The sequence below is a fragment of the Eulemur rufifrons genome, chromosome 3 (genome assembly GCF_041146395.1).
Source record: "Eulemur rufifrons isolate Redbay chromosome 3, OSU_ERuf_1, whole genome shotgun sequence".
NCBI lineage: Eukaryota > Metazoa > Chordata > Mammalia > Primates > Lemuridae > Eulemur > Eulemur rufifrons.
The window spans coordinates 2,312,745-2,329,470 of NC_090985.1; positions in this window are offsets into that span (position 1 = coordinate 2,312,745).

Consider the following 16,726-nt stretch of genomic DNA (forward strand, 5'->3'; position numbering starts at 1 on the left):
CACCGCCAGCAGAAAACTAGGTGTGGCTGGCGCTGTCTTCACCCAGAGCAGGAGAGTGGAAGCAGGGACTGGAGAGAGGAGGTGAGGCTGGAAGGCTGAGCTTGCTCAGTAGGTGCTCAGCTCAGGAGTCCAGGCAAACGGGGAAACCACGTGGGCCTCTGAGCTGATTTCTCATGCCGAGTCTGATCACCCCCCAACCCTTCCTAACACCCTTCCTGCGGCCAAAGCACTGAACAGGGACTAGGACCTTCCTGCCCGGGGGCTCCTGCTGAAGATGTGAGAAGGGAGTCCGTGTCTTCGGCTGGACAGCTCAGACGGGTGTTTTCCCCTCGTGTTATTACTGGCGCTGTCTGCCAGGGGTCCGTCTGCTATTTCCTTTTCTTCTTCATCCTCTTTTCTAACTTCCAAGAGCCAGATCTTTCTCTGTTTTCCGATGCTTTCCTATTGCATTGGTCAGCATGTATTCTTCTCCTACTTTCCTTGGGTTTATTTTGATGTGCTTCTAACGTTTTGAGGTGAATGCTTAGATCATGTATTTGTATCCTTTCTTGTTTGGTAATAAAAAAGGCAGAGGTCTTGCGAATTTCACATTGACTAAAACTTCGAGAACATCTAGTAAGTTGTGACACAAAATCTCCTTTGTCTGCATAGCCTGTGCGTCTGTGATTGCTTTTGTTTTCATTTCTTGCTTTGTGATCCAAGAACTACTTGAAAGTGCTTTTGAATTTAAAAGCAAATGAGATTTCTATTTAACCTATTTCTTTGAAATTCTTAATGTCCATGCGTGTGGTCTTTATAAATTCTAATTTTTGAAAAAGTATTCTGTTTTTTTCCTGATAATAATACAACATTTATTTTTAATAAATGTTTCATGGGCACTTGGAAAAAAACATATATTCTCCATAGAGCAAAAAACTGGTAAAATATATATTGGTTGTTATGTTTGTCTTACCTTGGTTTGAAGGAGTCAAATTAGTAACATTTCTTCCTTCGTGACACACCATCATTATTAGTTCAAGCCAGACCCCATTTTTTCTTTAAGTTAATTTGCTTTAACCTATTTTAGTTTCCCACATGCCCATTCATTCTTTTCTTCCTCCAAGGATACAGTGCTCTCTCAAACACATCTGCTAGCGTCCTTTCAAATGATATATCCTTATAAAATATAATGCTGCTTTGTGTGTGTATATTTTAAATTTATATAAATCTTACTGAACTATAGATTTACTTTTATTTCTCACCTTTGTTGACTTAACACCGTCTTTTAAGGTCTGTCCCTATTGTGGTGTGTTCCTTTTCTGCTATTTCCATCTGCTGCACACTATAGTGTGTGTCCAGCAAGTTTTACATTCCATTTTATCTCAGATTAGACCCTGATATGTTCCAGCTCCCCACTCCCACAAACAATACTGTGATGAATACCTTGTATGAGCCCCTTTCCACACCTGTGTAAGAGTTTCTTTGGGGCAGGGTTTCTCAGCCTCAGACATCTGGGGCTGGGTCCTTATAAGCTGTTGAGGACTGTTCTGTACCTTGTAGGATGTTTAGCTGCATCTTTGGCCTCTACCCAGCTGAAGCCAGTAACATCCCCCCCAATTGTGGCAACCAGAAATGTTTCCAGACATTGCTAAATGTCCCCTAGGGGTGATGGGGGCTACATCACCCTACCTGAGAAGCACTGGGCAATGTCATACACTCAGGAAAGAGGCTGGCACGTTATTATGTACCTGTAATTTCACTAAGTGTGGCCAAATGGCTCCCACCAGCAGGGAGAGGGCTGTTGTTTTCAGTATCTTTGCCAACAAAAAGTATCATTCAACTTTCTTGTTTAACTAATCTGGTGGGTGTAAAGTGGAATCTCACTGACTGATGAAATTACCAGTGATACTAAGCATCTGCATATTAGCAGTTAAAGTCTCTTCCGTGAATTGTCATCTCATCCTTTATCCATTTTCCTGTTGTGTATCTTGTGTTTTCTCTTGTCAGTGAAGATATTCTCCCTGTCAGCTATCTGTTAACTTTGTCTTTGGTGTCCTTTACTAAGCAGAATTTCTTAGTAGTAGTCATTGCTTACACTTTGCCTTATAAAGTTTTGTGCTTTTGGAAGTTTAAGAAGACATTTGACTTCTAAACCTACAATAAATAAAGAAAGAAAGAAACCTTTGTAGTTTTTATTAATCCTTCCAGAGTTGAAATTTGCATATGTCATGTGGTAGGAATGGCAGACGATTTTCCTTCATTCAGTGAGCCATTTTTTCCCAGCAATAATTATTGATCTAGCTTTTTCTAAATATATGTGACAAATACCTCCTCCCAGAGTGTAACATCTTTTTGTTTTTGTAAGATTTTAAGATCGTCCCATTTAGCAATTTTTCTTCATATTTAACACTTCTTGTTCCTGTTCAAGAAATCCTTCCCAACCCCAAGAGCAAAAAGAAATTCATCTATATTTTCTGCTGAAAATTTTCCACCTTCCTTTGACATTTAAGCTTTTATTCCCTTTGGAGTTGATTTTCTTTTTCACTTAAACTAAGGATACAACTTAATTTTTCCTCTGTGTGAATAAACATGTTTTCCATCTCCGTTTATTGAACAGTCACTCCCTTTCCCAGCGATGGGTCGTACTACCTTTGTCATGCATCCAAGTTCTGCATGTAGGCTTCGTTTCTGGGCTCTCTGTCCCATTCCATCAGGTGATCTGTCCACCCCCGAGTGGTGACGCCCTGTTCCAGATACCACAGCCGCATGATAGGTCCTGCTTTCTGGTCAAGCACGTCCCCTCTCCTTTGCCTTTTCCACATATGTCTGGCAATTTAGTATCAGCTTGTCACGTTCCATGAAAAAACTCTATTAATTGGAGTTGTGTTAACTCTATGGATTAATCTAGGGAAAATTAATATCATCTTAACATAAAATCTTCCTGTCCATGAGCATGAAATATTTCTCCATCTCATTTATATTTGTCTTCTTAATGTCTTTCAGTAAACTTTGTAATATGCGTGCAGGTCACTTCCATACTTTGTTAAGATTCGTTACTAAGCATTTTATCGTTTGTGTTGCTTTTGTAAATAGTGTTCTATATGAATTACATTTTCCATTCGTTTGTTGCCATTACAAAGATGCAATTAATTTTTAATATTAATCTTACACCTAGCTACCTTGCAAAAGTCTCCTATTATTTTTAATAACCTGTAGGTTTTTTTGAGTGAGGCTCTATATAGACAATCATATTATCTGTAAATAAGAACAATTTTATTTCCTTTCTTCTAATACTGAATGTCTTTATTTTCTTTTTCTTCTCTTACTGTGCTGGCTGTTCCCTCTACTACAATGTTGAAGAAAAAAGTGGTGAAAGTGTTAATATTTGTTTAGTTACTGATTTTAAATGAAGTGCTTTTATAGTATTTTCTCATTTAAGATGATGCTTCTTGTAGGTCCTTTGTTTGTTGTTTGTTGTCATTTTTTAAGAGGGGTAGTGAATACCCATCAGCATGTTAAAGATGTTCTCTTCTTTTTTTAATTTACTAGGTTTGGTGTTTTTTTTTTTTTTTTTTTTTATCATACCAGAGGGATTTGAAATTTTCATACATTTAGAATTTTCAAAAATTCTCTCTTCCATTCAAACTTACTAATTGTGTTATTAAAATCCTCAATAAATTTACTGTGAAAAATTCTGCTTGGTCCATCAGTTTCTGAGTTGGGTATAGGATATATATGATTATAATTTCTTATGTTTCTATATCTATATCTATAATTGTTATACACATTTTGAGACTATATTGTTAGATAAATATGTGTTAGTGCTTATTATGTCATCAGCATGTACTTACTGTCTTTTCATAGTATTAAATGTCTCTTTTTGTCCCTGATGGTGATTTTGAATACAATTATTTTTGTGTCCCATTAAAGCCATTGCCTGGGTTTCTTTTGGTTCACATTTGCATGAGATACTGTTTTCCATCTTATTATTTTCAATCTTTGTGCATCTTTTTGTTTTTAGCCTGCTTCTGGAAGAAAACATAATGTTAATTCCTATTTTCTTCCATTTGGAGAATCTCTCTTTTGAAATATAAGTTGAGGCAATTGAATTTATGGTAATCAATGGTGAACTAAAACTTCTGTCACCTAATATTTGTTTCTGTCATTATACTTTCATTTATTTCTTTTATGTTATTGATCTGTTTTTCCTTGGCTTCAAAACTACATATTCCTATCTTTCTGGTGCTTTCTCATAACTTATTTAAATTTATACTTATTTTTCCCTATTTCTAAGGCTTATCAACATATGTTTGCAAAACACAAAAAACACATTAGGAAACTTTCCTCTCCCTCTGCTTTCTGTCCTTTCTACTTATTCCCACCCCAAGCTGAAAGCCACATTGCTATTTTAATTTTATTGATTAGTTATTGTAATTAACTTGGCAGGATGGGATAATTATTTACTTAAGAGTAAACTTACTCTTTCTTTACAGGAATCTCATGGGTTTCCAATTTATTATTATTTTTGTTAATATATTCCTCCAATGAGTTTTCAAGGAGGGTCTTTGGGAAATTTTCTAACTTTTTTTGGTCTGAAAATATCTTTATTTTTGTCTTTACATTTAAAAGAAAATTTAGGCCGGGCGCGGTGGCTCACGCCTGTAATCCTAGCATTCTGGGAGGCTGAGGTGGGAAGATTGCTCAAGGTTAGGAGTTCAAGACCAGCTTGAGCAAGAGCGAGACCTCATCTCTACTAAAAATAGAAAGAAATGATCTAGATAATTAAAAAAATATATAGAAAAAATTAGCCGGGCATGGTGGCACATGCCTGTAGTCCCAGCTACTCGGGAGGCTGAGGCAGTAGGATTGCTTGAGCCCAGGGGTTTGAGGTTGCTGTGAGCTAGGCTGACGCCACGGCACTCTAGCCTGGGCGACAGAGTGAGACTCTGTCTCAAAAAAAAAAAAAAAATGATATTAATAATTTAGTTTGCTATTTGATTCTCTTCTTTAAGTTATTGTCTTTCCACAATTTAAAAACATATTCCATTGCCTTCTGATATTTGGTGTTGCTATTGATAAATGTGAGGCTGCTCTGTCTTTTTTCTGTTGTAGGTGATCTACATTTTCTCTCTGGAATCTTTTAGATTTTTCCATTTGACTCTGACCCTCTAAAATGTCACTGCAACATGACTAGGTCATGTGTGAGTGTCTCTGGGTGCTTCTTACCTACCCTACCATTCACTCTACAAGACAATTATTTTTTTTAATTAAATTTATTTTTTAATGATTTCTTATAGCATTTTTCCACATACATAAGGTAGAGACAATATTAGAATAAATTCCCATGTGTTCATCACTCAGTGTGACAAATATCGATAAATGACCAATTTTCTTTCATTTACACTCCTCTTCCACCCCATCACTGCTACCACTATGTCATCAGCTGAAGCAAATCCCAAGCACCATGACTCTTCATTCATAATAAATTCAGCACATCTAAATGAAAAGCATTCACCTTTTTAACATACTAATGAAACCTTTGTCATATAAATCACATAAAAATATATCACCAAGGCCAGGTGTGATGGCTCACACTGTAATCCCAGCACTTTGGGAGGCTGAAGCAGGAGGGTAACTTGAGGCCAGGAGTTTGAGACCAGCCTGGGCAACATAACAAGACTCCATCTCTACAAAAGAAAAAAAATATATGTTTTTTAAATTACCTGTTGTCCCAGCTACTCAGGAGGGTGAGGCAGGAGGATCGCTTGAGCTCAGGAGTTTGAGGTTACAGTAAGCCACGATGAGGCCACTACACTCTAGCCAGGGCAACAGAGCAAGAACCTGTCTCAAAAAAAAAAAAAAAAAATTCTTTAATATCACTTAATGTCTAGTCTGTATTTCAGATTTTTCAAATTCTTTCAGTTTTTTTATAGTTTTTTCCAAAAAATAGAATACAAACATAATCAAACACTATTTGTCTTATGTATCTCTTAAATCTTTTTAAATTTATAATTTTTCACCCTTCCCAATTATCCTTTTCAATCTAAGGGCTTTTTCAAGCTTTTCTTAGGTTGAAAAATTCTTGGTAATTATTTTTGCAACCATTTCTTTTTTGCTTCCATTTTTCTCTCCTTTTTGGAATTGTATTGTACAGACATTGATGTTTCTACTTTGATCCTCCATCTCTCTAAGCTTTTCTCTATTTCTTATTGCTTTATTCTTTCCTAACGGCCTCTGAGGCAGAACTGTAACCTGTTCTTCTGCTTACTAACTTGTTCATCAGCTGTACCTCTGTTGTTATTCACCCACCCAGTATGTTCTTTATTCTAATTCTTACATTTTTCGTATCCAGTATTTGTAATGCTTTTTCTAAAACTGCTTGTTTCTGTTTCACGATGCCCCAATTCTCCATTTAAGACTAATTTCTATATTTATTTTATATTGCTGCTTTTCTCTTCTCTATAACACTTCACAGATTATGATCTTTCCTATATGCAGATTGCTTCCGATATCTTGACATTTTCCGCCCTGAATTTCTATTGTCCTGAAGATAACAGTTGTCTCCACAGGTCACGTGTACCCAGGGGCACAACTCTCAGGGAGGAGAATTTGGGTGATGTGCCTCAGAGGTGACAGTCGCTGAGTGTGACTGTGCCCTCGTTCTATCCCATCCGTCCCTGTCGCATACCTTCCCATCTCTGTCTGCCCTTTCCCAGGCTTTGAAATTCTCTAACATTTATCTCCTTTCGTTGTGGTCACTTTGGCTTTGTGGCGTGCGGACCACGTCCTGCTGTTTCTCTCCCTCCCATGGCGAGTGTTTGCTCAGGGGTGTATCTGGGAGAGAAAGGATCCCCCAAATTCTCCTCCAGTGAAATCCTCTACCTGTCAGCCCTGTTCTGTGTCTCTGGGCACCTTCGTTCCAGGTTGCCTCTTCACTCCACTTGGGGTCTCCCCTGGGGTTTTCATAGTTATTAATCCACCCACCTTCCTTTTCCTTTTATGTAATACGTTAACCTACATTAACGTAAAATGACCATCTTTGTCTTATATAATACTTTTTGTGTTAAATTCTACATTGCTATGGTTTAAGTCTCCTTCTTTGGTGTTCGCTTGTTTAACATATCCCTATTATCCTTTTTTTTTTCACATCTCTGCTTCTTTGTTTTAGGTATCTTTCTCATAAACAGTGTATAATTAGCTGGTATATATTTTTCTACTATATAGGAAAGAATTTATCTTTTAATGGGAAGCCCTCACCCATTTAATGCAGCTATATAACTGAAATATATCATTTTCAAACTTATCATCTCCTATGCTTTTATTATCTGGTTCTATGTTATTTTTTACTTTTATTTCCTAAGTGTTTAACAATGTGTTTTCCATTTTCTTCTATGTGAACTTTTTTCTTTGCTAGAAATTTTACATTTTATTTTTATATTCACCATGATTCAAAATTTTCAAAAAAGATTTTTAGCTGATTTATCTATATTTTTGCATTTTTCTTATTTAAGAGTGGTGATTGATCATGCTTCTAATTTCCCACGTACCTCTGTTCTACCCCTTTGTCTTTGCTAATATACTCTGAAGTTTTAAATTCCAATCACAACTAATAAATTGTAGTTCGTATGTGATGGGTTCTGTATTTCAAACATCATTTTAAAAACATATATATTCATTCAGTATTTCAATCTGCTTCACTACTGTTTTTATTTATGCATCTGTTTAAATGCATTCTCATGTCAGTTCTACTATCAGAGTGAAATGCAGTGCTTTTGTCTTGTTCAAGGCTGAACTGCAGGGCATCTACCCCTGTTCTATTTTCTTTATATCACTTCCTTAATTTTCTCTCCCAATTCCAATTTCTTTAAATTATTACCCAATATTGTCTGCCTATTCCCCTACCATATTCCCACTCTCACCCTGATTCTTGAACTCTTAATTTTCTTCCCTCCCTGTAGATTTTGCCTGTATTAGTCAGGGTCCTTCAGAGAAACAGACTCAATAGGCTACGTATACAGACAGAGAGAGATTTATTTTAAGTAATTGGCTAATGCAATTATTGAAATTGGAAAGTCCTAAATCTGCGAGGTGTGCCAGCAGACTGGAACCCCAAGAAGAGTTGACGTTGCAGTTCAAGTTCAAGGGCAGTCTGCCAGTAGAACTTCTCCTCTTGTTCTATTCAAGCCTTCAACTGATTGGATGAGACCCACCCACATTATAGAGGACAACCTGCTTTACCCAAAAATGTAAATCTCATCCAACAGCACCCTCACAAAAGCATCCAGAATAATGTTTAACCAAATGTCTGGGCAGCACAGCCCAGCCATGTTGACACATAGAATTAGCCATCACAGTCTCTACATCTCAGGGAGTTTTATGACAAAAATACATGGATGCTATGTTTTTGAACCCTTGCATATTTCAGAATGTTTCTCAAATATGTCATCCTTGAAAGATGATATTCATTGAAAATAATATCTGGGTCGCAATCTTCTTCCCATAAAATTCAGTAATTATTACCTATAGACTTTTGATGTTGTGTCAAAAAATAAATCTATAACTAGCAAAATTTCTATCAAAATTCACATAATTTTGTCTCAAAAAATAATTCTAATATTTGTGTTGAAGCATGGATTGAAAGAAGATTCAAGACATTTTTGAATAAACTTTTTGAATAAAATATATAATGAGGGAAGGTTGCCAATTCAAATATTAAAATGTAAAGCTCTGGCAGTTAAATGAACACTGGCTCAAGAATCAGCATACAAACTATTAAAACAGATTTAATATAAAGTAAAGATAACATTACAAATAATGGAGACAAAATGTCCTCAAATTATAAAAGGAAGTATATTACTGATTGACATGATTTATAATGTTTGAAAAATTAATTTAATATAAAAAACTAGAAGTAAATATAGTTGCGTATTATGTAAATTTGCAATGAAGGTAGCTCAACTATGACCACCCTGTTTATCCACCTTAACTACGTGGAAAGTGACATTCCAGCGGCAAGGGTCACGATGATAAACAAGGCAGCTTCTGCCCCCTGCCCTAGCCGAGCTTACACTTACTACGCATCATTAAAATCTCCAAGAACAACCCAACAGGAAAAAGCCCACATGATATATGAAAATGCTCGGTGGTTAAGAAAAGGGGAGGGGGGTGACTCATGTGAGTAATCGTGCAAATTATGCCCATGAAGTAGATTTACTATAAGAAGCGAGAAAAATGAGAACATTTTAAATGCTAGTTTTAATGAAATTTAAAAAGTGCATCTATGAAAAAGAAAAATCTGAAATCAGGAAAGCTAGCTTTCAAATAAAAGCTAAAATCGGAACAGCAAACTAAATAATGCAGACAACTGAGCCAATCAATTAAAAAACCGTGTTAAAATACACTCCCAGAACTCCAAAGAGAAAAATGAAAAGGCGAATAAGAAGGAGAAAGAAAATACACCAGTCAGAGAAGACAAGTCCAGGAAGCCCAGGGTGGCCGTGGCACCTGAGCACCCCTGAGCAGCCCCCGTGCCAGTCCTGTGCTGTCCCCGGGACTCCCTCCCCGCCCCACACAGAGGCATGAGGGGACCTCGACCTGGTTTCTGGGGCTGACCTGGCTATTTATGTCCTCCCGCCCCCTTGATTATCCTTATCTCTTTTCTCTCCTTTTCCAAGCTCCAAACCACCAAAAATCTTCAAATCAGTTCACTTCACAAGTTTAATCTCATTCGAACTTGCTTGCGACCAGCCCACTAAAAATATAGTGGGAACCCAAAAGAGGAAAATAGAGCAGATGGTGAAATGATTAAAGAGTAATAGAAGAACGTTTCCCTAAACTTTAGAAAATCTTCCCATGTACAGGCTGTTAGCGGAGGAGCACTGTGAGTGGCGTGGTGAGGTCAGTATGGAGATGTTTTATAGCATGAATAACATCCCCTCCACGTATTCTTCATGAGCCGTCACTCAGGGAAGCAGCACAACCTAAGTCATGAGCAGCAAACAAAAATTAAGGACTCAGATGTGGGAAGGATGTAGACTGAAAGCAATGGTGCCAAACAATTAAATTGTAAAATACATTTGTTTAAATATTTATAGTTGATATGATATGGATTTAACAAAATTATTTAAATGTTAAAAGGTAACATTACTGGTGTATCAGTTTCCCAGTGAAACAGAACTCAGATATATCTGTGTGTGTGTGTGTGTGTGTGTGTGTGTGTCTGTCTGTCTATAAGGGGTTTTAAGAGGTCAGTTCATGTAAGGGTGTAAGGACTGGCAAATCTGAAACCTGCAGGGCCGGCCAACAGGCTGGAAATTCAGGCAGGATTTGTTCCTGCTGTCTTGAGGCAGAATTCCTTCTTCTCTGGAAACTTGTTTTCACTTGGTTATCACCTTTATCACCTTTATCCACTGCTTGTAGACGTTAAGCACATCTACGACACCCCTACCTGCACAGCAGCATTTAGACTAGTGCTTGCTCCAACAACTGGGTCTCCAGCCTCGCCCGGCTGGCACAATTTACAAAAGAGATTGTAGATTGATACTTTTTTTCTGGAGACCTATCCCATATCAAATTATTCAAAAATGTTGATGTTCTCTGACCCCATATTTCCATGCGTAAGATTTATTTCTCCAAGAAAATGTACACACACACACATATACATATACACATGTATATATGTGTATAAACCTGTACATATATGTGTGTATCTGTATAGAAACATGTACATATACATGTGCGTAAGTATATATGTGTGTACATATATGTATACATGTGTATGTATGGAGATGTTCAAGATGTTCACTGGAACATTATTTGTATGAACAATAGCACCAGACACATCCATTCATAGGGCTAAGTCATGCACAACATTAAATCATGTTTCTGAAGATTATTTGAAAACATAGAAAAATATTACGCACTTTAGAAGAAAAAAGAAAGCTCCACAGCTATATTTGCAGTAAATGTGTATTTTGTGAAAACTTATGCTGCATAGGCCATATATATATGCTTTTGCAAAGTACAAACGAAGAGTTTTATCTACACAGAAAAAATTATCACCTGGAAACACATCAAACTGTTAATAGAGGTCAACTATAGGTGCTGGGGTTAAGGATGATTCCTCTCTTCTTAATACTTTATTTTTCAAATAGCCTCCTGTGGACATATTCTACTCTAATAATTATTACAAAGTGTTATTTTTAAAAGTGAGTCATCTGGTTTGGTGGCGTCTCTGACAGATGGTACACCAGGCTGAACACGTCCAGTGTGTAGGGGTCTCAACATTCCCCAGATTATCCATCTCACTATGTGACAGTTATAATGATTAGAAAATGTCCCTTCTATTGAGCCAAAATCTGTCTCCCTGTTAATTCTGTCCATTGGTCAGAAATGCATCTTCCCTTCCATATGGCGCATCCTCAGATATTTGAAGACAGTTGTCTTGTCAGTTCTGAGTTTTTCCTGGTTAAGTCTTCTTAGCTTCTTTAACCATCCCTGGTATGGACAACGTCTAACTCATTGGCTTTCAAGTTGCAGAACTGTGTGTTAAGTGAGGAAAAGCTTGATGTCAGAGTTAGTTCTGCTTTGCTGTAAAGGAAAACTCCAAGTCTGCTGTGGCCGTTTGTCCAAGTTCCAGCCTGGTCTCCATCCTACTCAAAATCTCAGAGCACATCAGGCCGTAGCAGGGTCTTGTTCTGGTTTCCCCCCTCCCCTCACCCAGCCAGATCTCGGTTTCCCTCCCACTGTCAGAATGAAGTGCAGTCCTCCTGTGCAAGGCTGAACTGCAAGGCATCTCTGCTCTGCTATTCTCTTTATACTGTTTCTTTAATGTGTTTTCCCCAAACTGTATTTCTTTACATTATTAACCATTTTATCTGCCTCTTCTCCCACTATACCTTCATCCAAACTCTGATTACCAGATATCTAGAAATTCATGAGGACAACCCATGCATAGAACCATTCGTTTCTTCTGTCTCATTACAGTCAACTCATAGTAGTACTTGAAAAGAAAGAAAATGTTTGACTATTATATGATATTATGTTGTAATATAAAACTTCTAAACTAAATTCTGGTGGATTCTATAAACCACAAACATTTACTTCTCTATGTACATGAGAATGAGTACCTGAAGCAGCATTCCTTGGTGTTTCTAACCAAGAAAGAGAAAAGCACTTTTCAAATGCTCAAGTGCAGCAAGTATGATTCTGCTTGCTTTCTAAAGGGCTTACTTCCAGGGATGACCTGTGTGTTAGTCAGGATTTTCCAGAGAAATAGAACCCACAAGATGTGCAAACACAGAAAGATTTTTTACTATAAGGACTTGGCTCCTGCGATTATGGAGGTTGGCAAGCACAGAGCCTGCAGGGTGGGCTGGTAGCCTGGACCCCCGGGAAGGGCTAATGTTGCAGTTCAAGTCCAAAGGCAGCCTGCGGCGGATTCCCTCTCGCTCAGAAAAGGCCGGTCTTTTATTCTATTTAAGCCTCAACTGATTGAATGAGCCCCACCCACATTATGGAGCATCACCTGCTTTACTCAAATGCCAGTGATTTAAATATAAATTTCACCTAAAACCCATCACAAAAACATCCATAATAATGTTTGGCCAAAGATTGGCACTGTGGCCCAGCCAAGTTGACACATAAAATTAACCATCACAGTCTGCTTATTGAAAATAATCTAAATACCCATAAATGAGTATTAGCTGGACAAACAATATTTGGTAGAATATTATGTAGCTATTAAAAATCACAAGTAAATGACACGGAAAACTTCCGATGAAATAAGATTTTGTGAAGAAAATCAGACTAGAAATACATATGTACACAAAGATAGCCCATAGCCTCCCAAAAATAAATGTGCATGCCAACAATGAGTAGAAGAAATTTTAAGAAAAAAATTGGGGAGATGGGCAGGAGGGTATGAAATTTCTAAAATTCATAATAACATAATGTGCCTGCAATTATGACACATCCAAACCACCGTTCCAACCATACATTTATAATTTGTTATGCCCTGTAAAATTATCATTAAACAATTCCTTCCAAAAATATCTATAGGATCTAAGATTTAAGTTGAAATCAATAGAATTCCTATACCTCAGTTTAGTGACGGATGTTTCTTTCCTTCAAACTTTCTTATTTCTCTTTAAAAATTAGTGTCAAAGCAAAGAGATTAAATGGATTTCTTTGAATATGTTCTTTTTGATAAGGGTCTTAGTGATCCCAGGGATAAAGAGAACAAAGGAAGGCATCCTACAGCTGCCTCCCTGCTTTTAGAGAAATCCGGAGCCCGATAATTATATAAGATTTAAAGTAAATCTTCTGAAGTTTTTCTCTGTCCTTATCTTTCCACCCTTTCACAGCCCTTCTAGTGAGAAAAGTGGCAGAGCATCCATTTTCCAGCACAAGTAACCGAATTCCAAACCAAACCCATCTGCAAGAATAGAACCTCCCTTTGAAGAGTGCAGGGTGTTCTCTGTTGTTTTCCCTGTCCAAGGTGGCACGCACGATCTGAATATTTGTGACTCTCCCCTCACCCTCCAATTCACCTGTCGAGATCCTAATCCCCAGTGTGATGGTACCGGGAGGGAGAGCCTTGGGGAGGTGATCAGGTCGTGAGGGTAGAACCCTCGTGAATGTGATTAGTGCCCTTACACAAGAGACCCCAGAGAGCTCCCTCAACCTCCCGTCATGTGAGGACGCAGCAGGGAGATGCCGTCTAGGAACCAGGAGTCAGGCTCTCACCAGGTACCAAGTCAGCCAGCACTTTGACCTTGGACTGCTCCACCTCCAGAACTGTGAGAAGCAAATGTTTGCTGTTTAAGCTACTCCATCCGTGGCATTTTTGCTAGAGCAGCCCAAACGAGCGTCTTAGCTTCATGGGGGTAAAGGCTGACGAGTCACGGTTGTAGCAGGACCAGATGGCTTGACTGTAACGAAGACAGAATGTGGGGAGAGAACCAAGGGAATGTTGGGGCACCCAGGAACTGACCAGTGCGGGAAGCTGCTGCTGTTCCAGGCCTAAAGGAGCACGGGGTTAGGGTGGGGGTTAGGTGATCGTATCAAAGAACTGGGGAGCAGGAGCTCAGGCCAAGGCTGCAGTCACCGAAAGACACACAGTTGTCACCTTCTCTGTCCTCTGGCCCTGCAGTCTCAGCGGAGCCTCCCACTGATCCCACCAGAAGCCAGGGGACCAGGCAGCCTGGATGATACAGTGAGTTAGGGTCGGTCTCCTGAGTCACAGAGCAAGGCAGAGGATGGCAGAGGAGAGGAGAGGACAGCTCTCAGCTGAGGTCGGGGTGGGGGCTGTGGGAGCTAAAATAGAAAATAATCAGCACAGTGCACCCTTTGCTGAGCTGCACGGAGGAGGTTAAAACTTTCTCCAAGGGCTTCCCTTGGCTTTGGTTACCAAAGGATAGTTCTCTCCACAATATAATCTAATTGGAACACCAGCCAAGGGCCTTGTATCCTCAACTGCGAGATGGTCAGCTGGAGTTCACAGAGGAACACGGTCACCATCCTTCCCCGCTGAGACACCTGCAGGCCAGGCTGGCCAAGAGGTGGCACTGTGTGTGACAGACAGCCTGGCACTGAACACCTATCGCCGCCTTCCCCCAGATGGAAAGGAGCAGAGGTTCTCAGGCGCAGCGTTTCCTGGGTCAGCATTTGTAATGGGGCCACGTTTCCCACAAAGGTAAAGCCCGCTAAGTTTTTCTTATGCCCAAGAGCAACGTCCATGTTTTTGATCTTGGCCACCTCCGTGAGACAAGAGAGAAGCTAGGATCCCGTGGGCCAAACACTCGGTGAGCGTGTGTGCCCACCATCAGGAGTTCCACGTGTGTCGGAGACGACTCTCGCAACGCAGGCAAGATGCTATTTCCATTTGTGACGTGTCCAACCCCAATGATGGCAAGGCACTGACATTCGAATGAGTTTCTGCTCCCTGTGTCTTCATAAGTTTCAGTGATAACCGTGGCCCAGGTCAGGCCACTCTGGAAGAGTTCCGTGTTGTCTCTGAACAGAGGCGGATCCGCAGGCAGCACCACGAGCATCTCTCTCCGGGTTGGATGCTGGATCGTGGAATGCAGAGCTCTCCCAGAGAGAACTGCGCCCAAGGGCTGTCAGATCCTTAGGAATGTGAAGTAAGATCCACGAATCCTCTTCCAGTGGCTCTTTGTCCAGAGATGCTCTCGTGTTCCCAGCCTGCCCCACTGCCAGTCCCTCCCCCTCTCTCACTAGGCATTTCTTACTGTGCCTCCTGCTGCTGGAAGTCCTCTCGGTTCGCCTTTGATTGCAAGTTCTGTGCTTAATAATTATCTTTGGAATCAGTCTTCATTCAGGTCTGCAAACGAGATATATCTGTTTGTTCACAACTTTGTGCTCCGTTTTCTGTTCAATTCACTTCCTGTCGTAACCATTTTTTCCCCAGCACCCTGAATTTTGTATCAAATATCTTCCCAGATATCTCCTTTCTTCCTTCGCTTTTCCTACACAATGTTTATCTAATCTTTTCGTTAAATGGTTCTAGATTTACCACTGGCCCCCGTCATGGTTCTATATCCTTACTACGCCTATTTCCCTGCCCTTTCTTATTCTATTTTTATTTATAAGGAACGTTTCACCAGTATTTTCTGTTTAATGAAATGCTTGTGGGCTAAGTCTCCATAACATCTCTCTCCCTCTTTTTCTATCTCTTAACTTGTACTCAACTCTCAACTTCAGGTGTCCGGCTTTCCTCGGGCTATGCTGCTTTCTTACCTTGCCCTCTTTTGAGAATCAGCCGGCCATTCCCTCGATCCCGGCCATTATTCCAGTCGTGCCTTAGCCTGAGGAGCTCTTGTCCCCTTTGCTAACATTTCCTGTACTTAGAGGGCAGGTGCCATATAGTAAAACTCCTGAGAAAGGTGACTTCAGCCAGAGTGAAACCCAGATGTGCATTTAGCTCTCTCTCTAGACAACAGTTTCAGCTCCTGGCCCTGGCCCTGCTCTCAGGGGTACAGCCAATTTGGGTGGATTTTCCTTGGATAGAGAAGATTCAGAGAGTGAAAACCCTGGAGGTTGCAAATGGTTTTTCATCCCGTTGTGAACACTATTGACCCTTTCTTGTGGTGTTCTTTGACACTCTCCCTGAGTTTTCCAAATTCCTCCTTCCCTTCTCCAGTCTGTCAGTATGAAAATGAGTTTCCTTATGTATTTAAATTTTCAGGTATCAGAACACCAACCCATGCATCTCAGTTCCTGCTTTTCAAAGGCTTAAGTCCACCTGCCTTCCCAAGCTCAGATAGGTCTAATCTAAAGATCTTTCTGTTGTCCAAACAGAGGCCTGTCTCCCAAAGCCGCCTTTGTTGTGCGTTTGGGATGAGTACAAACATGAAGGCAGGAAGAGTGTGGGCCTGAGTTTTGCAGGAGGAAATAGGTTTCGCTTCGCTGCCCTCCGGCCGGCCACATGCAGCCTGTCTCTGCCTGATCCCTCAGAGGAGCCAGGCTGACAACATCCGGGTCCCTGCCTCGTGTTTTTCTATTTCTGGGTTGACTGGCCATGAGGCTTGCTATGGAGAGGTGAGGGGGAAGGCCTCACCTGAAAACGCCCACGCGCACACTGAGCACGCACAGGGCCTGGGGTCGGGGGGACCTGGGTGCTGTCCGCTTCACTCTACAGCAGCTGCACATTTTCTTCCCAGGTGCTCCTCAGAGTGGAGTATTTTGCCAACTAAAGATTTTCCCTATAGGAGACCAAGCATAATAA